Source organism: Ceratotherium simum, chromosome 35, assembly GCF_057802395.1.
Source record: "Ceratotherium simum simum isolate JZ-2026a chromosome 35, ASM5780239v1, whole genome shotgun sequence".
Taxonomy (NCBI): domain Eukaryota; kingdom Metazoa; phylum Chordata; class Mammalia; order Perissodactyla; family Rhinocerotidae; genus Ceratotherium; species Ceratotherium simum.
In genome coordinates this window covers 5,709,225-5,721,570 of record NC_141934.1, presented here as the reverse complement: position 1 = coordinate 5,721,570, position 12,346 = coordinate 5,709,225, and the positions used below count along the sequence as shown (strand labels likewise).

Below are 12,346 nucleotides of genomic sequence, written 5' to 3'. Positions count from 1 at the left end.
CAAGGGCAGGACAGTTAACCGCAACACCCAGGTGGCCCAGGAAGGACTTGGGGAGACAAGCAGGAGGAAGTGAGAGTTTCCATGTACTGGACAAGAGCTTCTGTGACTTCAGTGAGCACACAGTCCCCTGAGGGTCTCCACAAGATGTAGATGCAGCTGCCACAGTTGATTTATTTCTTTTTTTTAAATTGTCCCTATCCTGAGCATAGATTTCATGTCTCATTCAGGACTGTTTCCCTTAGTATCACTAAATATTTGTTGGTATAATTAAATTGTTAGTTAGCTTGATAACTTATTAATATCTGTCTCTGTGTGGGGTCAGTGAAGGCATCCTGATTATAGCTATTACATTAGTTTGAAAGAATCTTACATGTTATATGTTGCTTTGATGCCTTTATTTCACCAATAAATCCTCACATGGGCCATTGCTATGCCAACCACTGGTCACACAGCAGGAAAGAAAACGACCCGGGTCACCAGAACATAGTAAATTGAACGTAGTCAATTCATCTATACAATTTTCGTGTGTAATACACAAGGCAGAAATGATCGGGGTTCTGCCATTCATGACTCTGAGACTCGGGATGATTCACCCCATGTCCAGGCTCAGGGTGTCATCCGTGCAATGGGTCCTGAACTCTTACTGCTGCTCAGAGTTCCCTGGAAGGAGAAATGGCATAATGTGTGTGGGGCATGGGTCAGAGCGTTGACACATGATAATTTACCCTTAAGTATCAACCCTGAGTGAACTTCCCAGTCATATGAATAACCCAACATCATCAGTCAGTGTTGTAGGCAGGACTGGACCTGCTCCTGGGCTTCTCCTCCACTGCTCTCTGCTCTCAGCAGCATGGAGGTCACAAGCCCAGGTCGCTGAGTCCCCAAAGCTGGAAATAGATGGATGGGGAGTTGAGCAGAATCTTGAGAACATAGCATTTCAGCTACACATTTCTCCTTCTGTGGTCTTTCTAGAGCACAGGGCTTGGGTCAACACCATGAACAGGGCCCCCCTGCCCCACAGAAGAGCCTATCATTTCTCAGTTCACCATGGGCAGAACAGACAAGAGACAAAGGCCAGAATGGATACAGGGTTAGTGGTGATTATCACAGGACAAGCCATGCAGCACCCTCCTTGGAGACCCTGCGGTTATGACAGCGTCTCCTGGGCCCCAGAGGAGGAGTTTGTTGGGCTGAGGGTAAGGGCTAAAGGGAAGAGTCTCTCTGCTCTTTTCCTCTTGGAACCTGCCTCCTCTCAAAACCTCTGTCTCCTCAGGGGGCCAATGAGGGTCTGTCTAGTTTCTATACCTGGGCAGGTTCTACCCTGGGGGACAACAGTGCCTCAGTGAGCTGTGCTCACCTGTGTGGTCTCAGGAGGCAGAGCTCTGGGGCATCTACAACATGGCATGGACCCCTCTTCTGGTCCTCCTCCTCACTCTGTGCACAGGTGCTGCCCCACAGACTCAGCCACCACAGGACCCCAAGCGGGTCCTGCCCCAAACACTGAGCACAGCCCAGGCACAGCCATAGAGTGATACTACCTGGGTTTGTGCCCTTCATTCTCCAGCCCTCTCTCCTCTCCTCTCTTAAGGAACTGTGGACTCCGTATGAGCTGAGGGAGCCACTCTCAGTGTACGTGGACCTGGGACAGACAGCCACAATCACCTGCTCTGTAAATAACCTGGGGGATAAATATGCATCTTGGTCCCAGCAGAAGCCATACCATACCCCTGTGCTGGTCATCTATGATAATGGCTACCAGCTCTTAGAGGTCCATGACGAGTTACCTGGTTCCAACTCAGTGAACATGGCAACCCTGACCATGCTAAGTTCTTGGACCAAGCATGAGGCTGACTATTACTGCTCCACAGCCCATGGCAGTGGGAGCAGCTGGCAGTGACTCAAGGTGACACAGACATACAGGGAAGGGGACACAAACCTGCTACCTGGACCTAGTGCTCCCTCTCACCCAAACCCTGAGCAGCTGTATGTCAGACCTTAAGCTTAGGTGCCCTCTCTGGTCCTCACCCGGCCCCCCAGGGCTGGGAGTCTCTGAGCAGGTTGTCCGTCTTCTCAGAGTCTCTGTTTATCCTGATTGAAAATTGAGTGGGGGTGCTGGTCTGGGCTGTGGAGACTGTTGTCAGGATTGGAGTAGACAAGAAAGGTGTAGGAAGTCCTAATACATCACATGAGCCCCAGATGTAATTATGTGTCACAGAGGAGAGGAAAGCTGTGTCAGATGACCCAGTCCTGCTGGAATTCCCCTTCTCCTTGGGTAGAACCAGCCCAGACAAGGCCCCAGGGGCTGGGTCTCTTCTGGTTTTCTGAATGAGGCATCTCCCACATTCTATGGGCTGTCCCAGCCCCTGCTAGCCCCAGGGCCCATCCTATCCTGAGATTTCACAGAATATGCAGAGGAAGTGGAGACAGCACCTTGGGTCCCATCTGGGGACTTTCTTCTGGCTGCACTGTCCTCTCACTGCCCCCAAAGTCCCATCTCCTGCACCAGGCAGATCTCATCCTATTGTGGTTGACCACAGCTCCCTGTATGTCTGGATTTTGTCATGGGGCTCTGGACTGCTTTCCTCAAAGCTCACCAGGAAACCCTCCACGCCAAGACCCAGACCTGCTCCTCCTCTCCATCGTAACAGCTGCAGGCCTGAAGAGGGGACCCTGCTCTACAAGGCTGGAGTGCTCTGCCTGCCGGTATGTCAATACCAGACCACAAACACCAGACTCACTGGGGTTTATTTTCTCTCTCAATCTCTCGCTTTATTCAGTAGTAGAACTATTTTAATTTTCATACATTTGTGCATACAGAAAATTTGAAAGAAGAGTATAGTGAACACCCATATTCCCTCTTCCTGGACACAACACTGGGAATATTGGACCATGCTGGTCTCTCTCCCTCTTTGTCCCTCCCTTTCTGTCCACAGATACATGAATATACATGTTTTTCTATTAAGCCCATATCATATGTGAGAACATTAACAACAATCCTCTGCCTCATCCATAGTCACATTTCCCTGGTTGCACAAGAATGTCTATTACAACATTTTTGTCTTTTAACCAACCAATATCCTGAAGATTCACACTCTCACACTTTGTTGTTAGCTGTTTCTCATCTAGAATTTCTCAGCCAAGATTTCCTTGAACCTGAGGCTTCCAGATGTTTTTTGAAAGTTCTACAGGAAAAGACCACGTTCATTGTGCGCAGTAGGGCTGTGTTCACCTGTTTAGTCCATTTTAAGTTTCTGGTGCACACAAGGAGATGGCTCATGACTGTCTGGCACTGAATTGCAGAGAGGGGTAGATGGTGGCTGATGATGGTGGTATCAGGGACTATAGATGTGGACAACGGCTACTGGGCAGATAGGAAGTTGAATACAATGAACACGTAAACTTACAGATGGAATTTCCATGTGCTATATATCATGCCCACCTCCCACCACACCAGTGCACATGTTGTAAAGGTGGATTACCTGGGCGAAGGTGAGAAGGCTTGGAAAGTGCCACATAATCTCCCATCTTCTGCTTTGGTTAAATTTTGACAAGTCTATTTGTTTTTACTCTTGTCTATATTCTACAAACATGTCTGATGTCCAAACTAGTGACATGGAAGGTGAGGTGCAAGAAGGGGGAGGAGGTTGGGGTCTGGGCACATGGACAATCCTGATAAGGTTGATGATGAAGAACTACAGACTCTCGTTGTTTTCACTGCAGTAGTGGAAGGAGGGACAGTGTCCAAGGTACAGTGACATTTACTCATCTCGGGGTGTTACCCAGACTGCTGACCCAAGCATCATACCCCTCTGCACCCCATTGTGGAAAACATCTTACAAATGCAGCCATGGCTGGAGCACAATTAAAGAGATAGTTAACTGCAAATCGCAGCCATTCTACAGTTACAGGTGATGACTATTTTAAATGCCAGGGAGTCTCAGAACACTCAGAAGAAAGATTATGTTGACAAAGTGACTTTGAGGGGAGAGTCTCAGGGAGCAAGTTAATTAATAGGGGTAAGTTTTGCCCAGACCAGCAAGAATCAGTGGTTGGTGAGAACCTAGTGATGCCACCATGTAGTGGGGATGATGCCTGGATGAGGAACAGGATGAAAACGCAAAGTCCACATTTCAACATGTAATGAGTTGGTGCAGTGAAGACAGGTAGCAGGTAGTGAGAAGGTTTTGTGTAAGAAACTCAAACAACTGCTTCTCTATCCAAATGGATGAATGAAAACATTTCACCAATTACTAGCTGTAACATGTAGGTGTTGTAAATGACGGAGACCATCAAGAAAATCTGTTCTGTTTCAAAGTACTCCCCAACCTTTACCATTACACATCCCCCTTATACCATAGGCTTGTTCTTCATCTGAAACAAGGTCGTGGGAAAAACTGGATTGGTCTCTGGATGGCTGTTAACCCACCAATTATGGCTGGATATGTTTTACCTTCCTGTAAAGAAAGACAATCCTGACATTCTCACAACACATGGCTTTCCTCACAAAAGGGTCAGTGTCCAAATCTTAGAGGGCAACAAGGAAAGTTCTGGATGACCAGCAAAAGTAGTGAACTTTACACCCAAAGACCATTTCCCTGAAGAATGTTTTAATAAACATGTGACAACCTGGATAAGGGGCACATAGATCTCCTACTACACAGAGAAAGACAGAGGCTTAGCAGGGGAAATGTCCACATTGAAAACATAAAAATGTCAAACATGGAATTTTTTGAAAAGATAAACTATATCTTTCTCTAAGCACACTCCTGTCTTGTGTTAGAGCTGATGTCTAATTTGAGGAACGGAGACCACACATGTTAAAAATCATTTGCTGTTCAAAAATTATTGACAACTGTAATTTGATTATTAAATGTACAATGAACATGTCATGCTAATGGACACGAGCAGTCAATAGGCAATATTATAAGCGCCATGTCCCCAGGACCTAAGGAATAATTCCAGAATTATTCCAGGGTAAAGATCATGAGAAGGTCACTCTAGTTGCCTGTGATCTGGAGTATATTGTCCTTGGGGTTTCTGATCAGCCACAAAGAGAGCTGGGAGCTGTTAGCCCTCCCAGGTGCATGACTAGACCCAGGTCCAGGTGTGGCAGCGCCCCCACAGGCAGCTGAGGGAACTGACAAGAAGAATGTATCTACATCAGAGACCCAAAAATTTTGGCTGAGAACTTTCCCACACCTCCTCTCCTAGCCCAGGCTGGTTCTAGAACAATCAGAAGAGGTTATTTTTTTGGACAGAAGACCTCCCTCTTCTCTCCCAAGTGACCTTGGGATTGTTACTGCCTCTCTCAGTCCCTTCCTTTCTCCAAAAAGGCCTCCTGTGAATCCCTCCAGTGGGGAGATTCCTCCAATGCTTACATTGTTGGAAAGGGAGTCAGGAGGACTGTAGGGAAATAAATCCAAATCCCAGTGTGGACCACCCCACATCCATGTCCACCTGAGCCTTGTGGAGCTGATAACTTGGGAGAAGTTCAGCAGTAGCCTCTGAGGGACAAAGGGACAAACTGCTAGGAGTAATGGCAGTGATTCGAAAAGGAAGGCAGATAAATATCATCCCCTCTCATGTTTAGATGGTGACCAAGCAGTGAGAGAGCTGCCACTACAAAGCCGCCTTTATTGTGGTGGGGAAACATTCATCAATCTTACACACACGGGAGCCTGGTCCCTATAGAGCACAGGTTCCCTAGATTTTACATTTTTTCACAAGAGCTAGAGATGGTGCACAAGCTCCTTTCTTTTAACATAAACAATGGCCCAAGCTAGGGCTTTTAATCCGTGGACATGGTTTTAGAACATGCACCCATCCTGCCTCCCTGCACACCATACTCAACCTCACTCTGCTGCCCTCTGCAGGGCAAGAAGGTGTCACAGCGAGCACACAGTGAAGGCTGGACTGCCTGGTCCACACCCTTTCAGGTGACAGGGGCTCTGGGGCGACCTGCAGGACAGAAGCTCCTGGTCGAGTAATCCTCCCCAAGCAGGGGGCAGCAGAGCTGCATCCAGGAGCATCCAGGACAGAGGCTGGGGCTGCCCAGGTGGGGCCTCAGAGGGAGACCAGCCTTGGGGGTCAGCAGCTGTCCAAGGTTCAGTCCTCAGAAGGAAGTCAGGACAGTCCATACTATTCCCTCAGGCTGCAGTGACCACAGTCTGAGGATCTGAATCACACAGTATCACTAATGGAACCACATGGAAAAAAGCACTCTTTACACTGGCCTAAACCAGAAATATAGACAGGAAATAATTCTGTGAAACACAGTTCAGTCTATCAACATTGAAATTTAATAAGCCACTACAGTCCAACCCTTGAGAATATGAAACCCTCTCACATCTCCACAAACCACGTCTCCAAATAAAGACAATAATGGTCACCATGCTTCCACCTAATATGATAAAACTATCCTGTGAACAACCACAAACTCGCTCAACCTTTCTCCACAAGAGGGTGCAAAGTACATTTTTGTCTTCTATGGATATTTATTTTTCTCACAACTGATTCATATTTCCCCTATGATTTCCTCTACCTTAAATACTGAGATATAAAGTTAACTTCTTTTTACACATGCTGTGCAAGATGATAATGGGATGAGGCAGAGGAGGAAAACAAAAGCCTTTGATGAATATGTATCCAAATGTATTCATATCAAAATGAAAAAAGAAATATCTGTTACTTCCTAGCCCTCATTTCTGGAACTAGCCCTGTGGTCAAGTCTGGTGTCTATAATTGCCTTCTTCACTATCCATTCCATATTCTCATTGCCCTCAGTAAATACCTTAGCTAGTCACAGTCCTTTGCCAGGTAAGAACACTTCAAATTTCATTCCAGAATGTTTTGGTCCATTATCAGTCCTGCTGAATTGTATTGTAGTGATTTTATAGCTGTAATCACAGACCCAGGGAATACTGGAGGATCTCCTGCATTCCACACATATCCTGCTTTCTGCAATTGTGTATAGCAACCCAACTGCCTCTTGAAAGTCAACATCAACCACCCCAGCCAACACACCCTACTTTGTCTGATGATTCACTGTCAGGAGAAGACACATGCAAAAGAGATGATGTTTTCTTCACCCCATATGTAAAAATTCACTCAAAATGTATCAAAGACCAAGATGTAAAAGCAAAACATATAAAACTCATAGAAGTAACCATAAGAATAATGTTTCAAGACCAAGGATTTGGCAAGGATTATTAGATATGACACCAAAAGCACAAGCAACAAAAGAAAGAATAAATAAACTGACTTCATCAAAATTAAAAACTTCTGAGCCTCAATGGGAAACACGAAGAAAGTGAAAAGACGACCCACAGAGTGGGACAAAATACTTGCAAATCATATATGTGAAAAGGAACGAATAACCAGCATATATAGAAATCTTACCACTCAATAACAATAAGCCAAGGATCTGAATAGACTCTTCTCTAAGATACACAAATGGCTAATAGGCTCAGGAAAATTGCTCATCATTATTAGTCATCCTGGAAATGCAGATCAAAACCAAAATTAGACGGCACTTCATCCCAGTAGGGTGGCTAGAATCAAAAAGTTACATAACAACAAGTGTTGGTGAGGATGTGGAAAGATTGAAACCCTCACACATATTGCAATGTAAAATGGTGCAGCAATTATGGAAAATAGTCCAGAAATTGCTCAAATGATTAATCCTAAAGTTACCGTATGCCTCAGCAATTCTACTCCTAGGAGATTCCCAAGAAAAATGAAAACATATGTCTATATAGAACTTGATCGTGTGTGTTCATAGCAGCATTAGTCCTAATATCCAATACCAGGAAACAATATAAATGTCCATCCGTGGATGAATGGATGAACAAGTATGGTCTATCCTTACAATAGAATATTATTCATCCACAAATAGAATGAAACACTGATACACACTACAACATGGATGAACCTTGAAACTTTACATAAAGTGAAATAATCCTGCCACAAAATAGAGAAATCTGTAGAGACAGAGAAACCTACAGCGGCTGTTAGGGCTGGAGTGTAGAGAGGGAACAAGAGAATGGGGGTGATAGCTTAAGGGTACTGGGTTTCATTTTGAAGTGATGAAATGTTGTAAAATTGTGGTGATGGTAACACATATCTATGAAGATACCAAAAAACATTAGATCGTACACTTTTAATGGGTGCATATTTCATCATTAGTCCAAATTTAATCTGAAACATTGAACATGTTAAGAGGAAACAGAGCATAAAATAAGAGGATCCAAGTCAAACATGTAGAGTTGATAACTACAGTCTCAGATTAAAACTACAAGGGATGAGATTAACAGCAGAAGGTACTGCAGAAGAAGACATGAGTGAACTTGAGGACACAACAGTAGAAACTGCAAAAGGAAAGAGAGAAAAAAAAAACATTAAAAACTATCAGAGAATCACTGAGCTATAGGATAACTTTAAGCATCATAAGTGGAGGTAATTGGAGTTCCCCAAAAGAAAAGCTGGGGTTGAGAGGAGAGAAAAAATATTTGAAGAAATAATGGCCAAAAATGTTCTCAATTTGATGAATACCTAAGCCCACAGACCCAAAAACCTCAACAAACTTCAAGCACACAAGACAGAAAAAAAAATAAATACACATAAATATCAAATTGCTTAAGGCAGTGCAAAAGAGACAGGCTTTTTTGTTTCAATTGATTTATCGAGTTCATATTGATTTATAACTTTGTGTAATTTCAGGTGTACATTATTATATATCAGTTTCTCTAAAGAGTGCATTGTGCTCACCACCAATAGTCTAATTTTTACCCATCACCATACATATGTCTGCCTCTACCCCTTTCACCCACCCCTGCTACAGATTAGTAACCACTAATCTGTTCTCTTTATCCATGTGTTTTTTTTTTATCTTCCACATACGAACGAAATCATGTGGTGTCGGTTTTCGTCTGTCTGGATTATTTTGCTTAACATAACACCCTCAAGGTCCATCTGTGTTGACAGGAATGTGATAATTTTCTCTTTATTTATAGTTAAGTAGTATTCCATTGTATATATATACCACTTCTTCTTTATCCATTCATCCATTGATCAATCCTTGGGTTGCTTCTAAATAATGCTTCAATGAATATAGGTTATTGGTTATTCTAAATAATGCTTCAATGAATATAGGGCTGCATGAATCTTTTTGAATGGTTGATTTCATGTTCTGTGAAAAAGTATACAGTGGTGGGATAGCTGGATCCTATGGTACTTCTATTTGTAATTTTTGGAGAAATCTCCATAGTGTTTCCCATAGTGGCTGCACCAGTTTGCATTCCCACCAGCAGTGTACAAGGATTCCCTTTTCTCCACATCATTTCCAACATTTTTTATTTTTTGTCTTGGTAATTATACTCATTCTGACAGGTGTAAGGTGATACTTCATTGTAGTTTTGATTTGTACTTCAATATTAACTAGTGATGAACATATTTTCATGTGCCTGTTGGTCATCTGTATATCTTCTCTGGAAAAATGTCTGTTCAGACCCTCTGCCTATTTTTTGATTGATTTTTTGTTCTTTTGTTGTTGAGTTGTATGAGTTCTTTATATGTTCTGGAAATTAACCCCTTGTCAGATATATGATTTATAAATATTTTCTCCCAGTTGGCAGGTTGTCTTTTCATTTTGTTCATGGTTACCTTTGCCTTGCAGAAGCATTTTAGTCTGACGTAGTCCCATTTGTTTATTTTTTTTTCATTTGTTTCCCTTGCCTGAGTAGACATGGTATTCAAAAAGACGCTGCTAAGATCGATGACAAAGAGCGTGTTACCTATATTTTCTTCTAGGGGTTTTATGGTTTCGGGTGTTACATTCAAATCTTTAATCCATTTTGAGTTAATTTTTGTGTGTGGTGTAAGATAATGATATATTTTCATTGTTTCGCATGTGGCAGTCCAGCTTTCCCAACACCATTTATTGAAGAGAGCTTCCTTTCTCCGTTGTATGTTCTTGGCTCTTTTGTCAGAGTAACTTCTCATAAATGTGTGGTTTTGTTTCTGGGCTTTCAATTCTATTCCATTGATCTGTTTGTCTGTTTTTGTACCAGTACCATGCTGTTTTAATTACTATAGGATTGTAATATATTTTGAAGTCAGAGATTGTGATTCCTCCAGCTTTGTTCTTTTTTCTTAGGATTGCTTTGGCTATTCAGGATCTTTTGTGGTCCATTATAACTTTTCAGGTTCTTTGTTCTATTTCTGTGAAGAATGTGATTGGAATTCTGATTGGGAATGCATTGAATCTGTGGATTGCTTTAGGTTATATGGACATTTTAACTATGTTTATTCTTCCAATCATTGAACAAGAAATGTCTTTCCATTTCTTTATGTCTACTTTGATTTCTTTCAATAATGTCTTATAATTTTCACTGCATAGGTCTTTCACATGCTTGGTTAAATTTGTTCCTAGATTTTTTAAATTTTTGTTGCAATTGTAAATTAGGTTGTATTCTGGACTTTTCTTCCTGCTAGTTCATTATTAGTGTAGAGAAATACAACTGATTTTTGTAAGTTGATTTAGTATTCTGCAACTTTCCTCTAGTTGTCAATTATTTTTAATAGTTTTCTGGTGCGTGCTTTAGGGTTTTCTATATATAGAATCATGTCATCCGCACACAGCAAGAGTTTCACTTCTTCCTTTTCAATTTTGGTACCTTTTATTTCTCTTTCTTGCCTAACTGCTTGAGCCAAAACCTCCAATACTATGCTTAATAGGAGTAGTGAGAGTGGGCACCCTTGGCATGTTCCTGTTCTCAGAGGGATGATCTTCAATTTTTCACCCTTAATTGTGATATTGGCTGTGGGTTTGTTGTATATGTCCTTTATTATTTTGAGGTGCTTTCTTCCATACCCAATCTTATTGAGAGTTTTTATCATAAATGAATGTTGGATCTTGTCAAGTGCTTTCTCTCCATCTGTTGAGATGATCATGTAGTTTTTATTCCTCATTTTGTTAATGTGGTATATCTAATTGACTGATGTGTGGATGTTGAGACAGCCCTGCATTCCTGGTATAAATCCCTCTGATCATGATCATGGTGTATGATCTTTTTAATGTATTGCTGTATTTGTCTGGAAATATTTTGTTGAGTATATTTTCATCTATGTTCATCAGCGATATTGGCCAACAATTTTCCTTCTTTGTGTTGTCCTTGCCTGGTGTTGGTGTCAGGGTAATGCTAGCCTCATAGAATGAGTTAGGAAGTGTTCTGCCTTCTTCAATTTTTGGAATAGTTTGAGAAGGCTTGTATTAAGTGTTCTTTCAATGTTTGGTAGAATTCTCCAGAGAAGCCATCTGGTCCTGGACTTTTCTTTTCTGGGAGGTTTTTGATTAGTGTTTCAATTTCTTTACTTGTGATTAGTCTAGTCAGATTCTCTAATTCTCGATTCAGTTTTGGGAGGTTGTATGAGTCTAAGAATTATTTATCACTTATAGGTTATCCCATTTATTGGTGTATAGTTTATCATAGTATTCTCTTATAATTTTCTGTACTTCTGTGGTATCAATTGTAATTTCTCCTCTTTCATTTCTAATTTTATTTATTTGAGCCTTCTATATTTTTTTCTTAGTGAGTCTGACAAAAGGTTTGTCAATTTTGTTTATCTTTGCAAAGAACCAGCTCTTAGTTTCATTGATCGTTTCTACTGTTTATTAAGTCTGTATTTCAGTTATTTCTGCTTTAATTTTTATTACTTCTCCCCTTCTGCTGTCTTTGGGCTTCATTTATTCTTCTTTTCCTAGTTCTGTTGTGTGTAGTTTAAGATTAATTATCTGAGATTTTCTGGTTTGTTGAGGTGGGCCTGTCCTTCTGCATCCCACCTCATAAGAGTTGATATGTTGTATTTTTATTTTCATTGGTCTCCATGTATTTTTGGATTTCTCCTATGGGTTTTTTTCATACATCCAATGGTTGTTCAGTAGCAAGTTGCTTGGTCTCCACATATTTGTGTCTTTCCCAGCTTTTTTCTTGTAGTTGATTTCTAGTTTTGTAGCATTGTCATTGGAAATATGCTTAATATGATTTCAATCTTCCTAAATTTATTGAGGCTTGCCTTGTTTCCCAAGATATCATCTATCTGTGAGAATGTTCCATGTGCACTTGAGAAGAATATATATTCTGTTCTTTTTGAATGGAATGTTCTATATATATCTATGAGCTCCATCTGATCTAGTGTTTCATTTAAGGCCACTGTTTCTTTGTTGAATTTCTGTCTAGATGATCTCTCCATTGATGTGGGGGGGGTTGAGGTCCCCTATTATTATTGTATTGCTGTCAGTTTCTCCCTTTAGGTCTGTTAGTAGTTGTTTTATATACCTTGGTGCTCA

General features: G+C 41.5%; 1 pseudogene; it reads left to right on the top strand.

Moving 5' to 3' along the window:
• The first annotated feature begins 1,118 nt into the window (after positions 1 to 1,118).
• LOC147912435 (uncharacterized) overlaps positions 1,119 to 12,346 on the top strand; it is a 29,584-nt pseudogene continuing 18,356 nt past the window's right edge.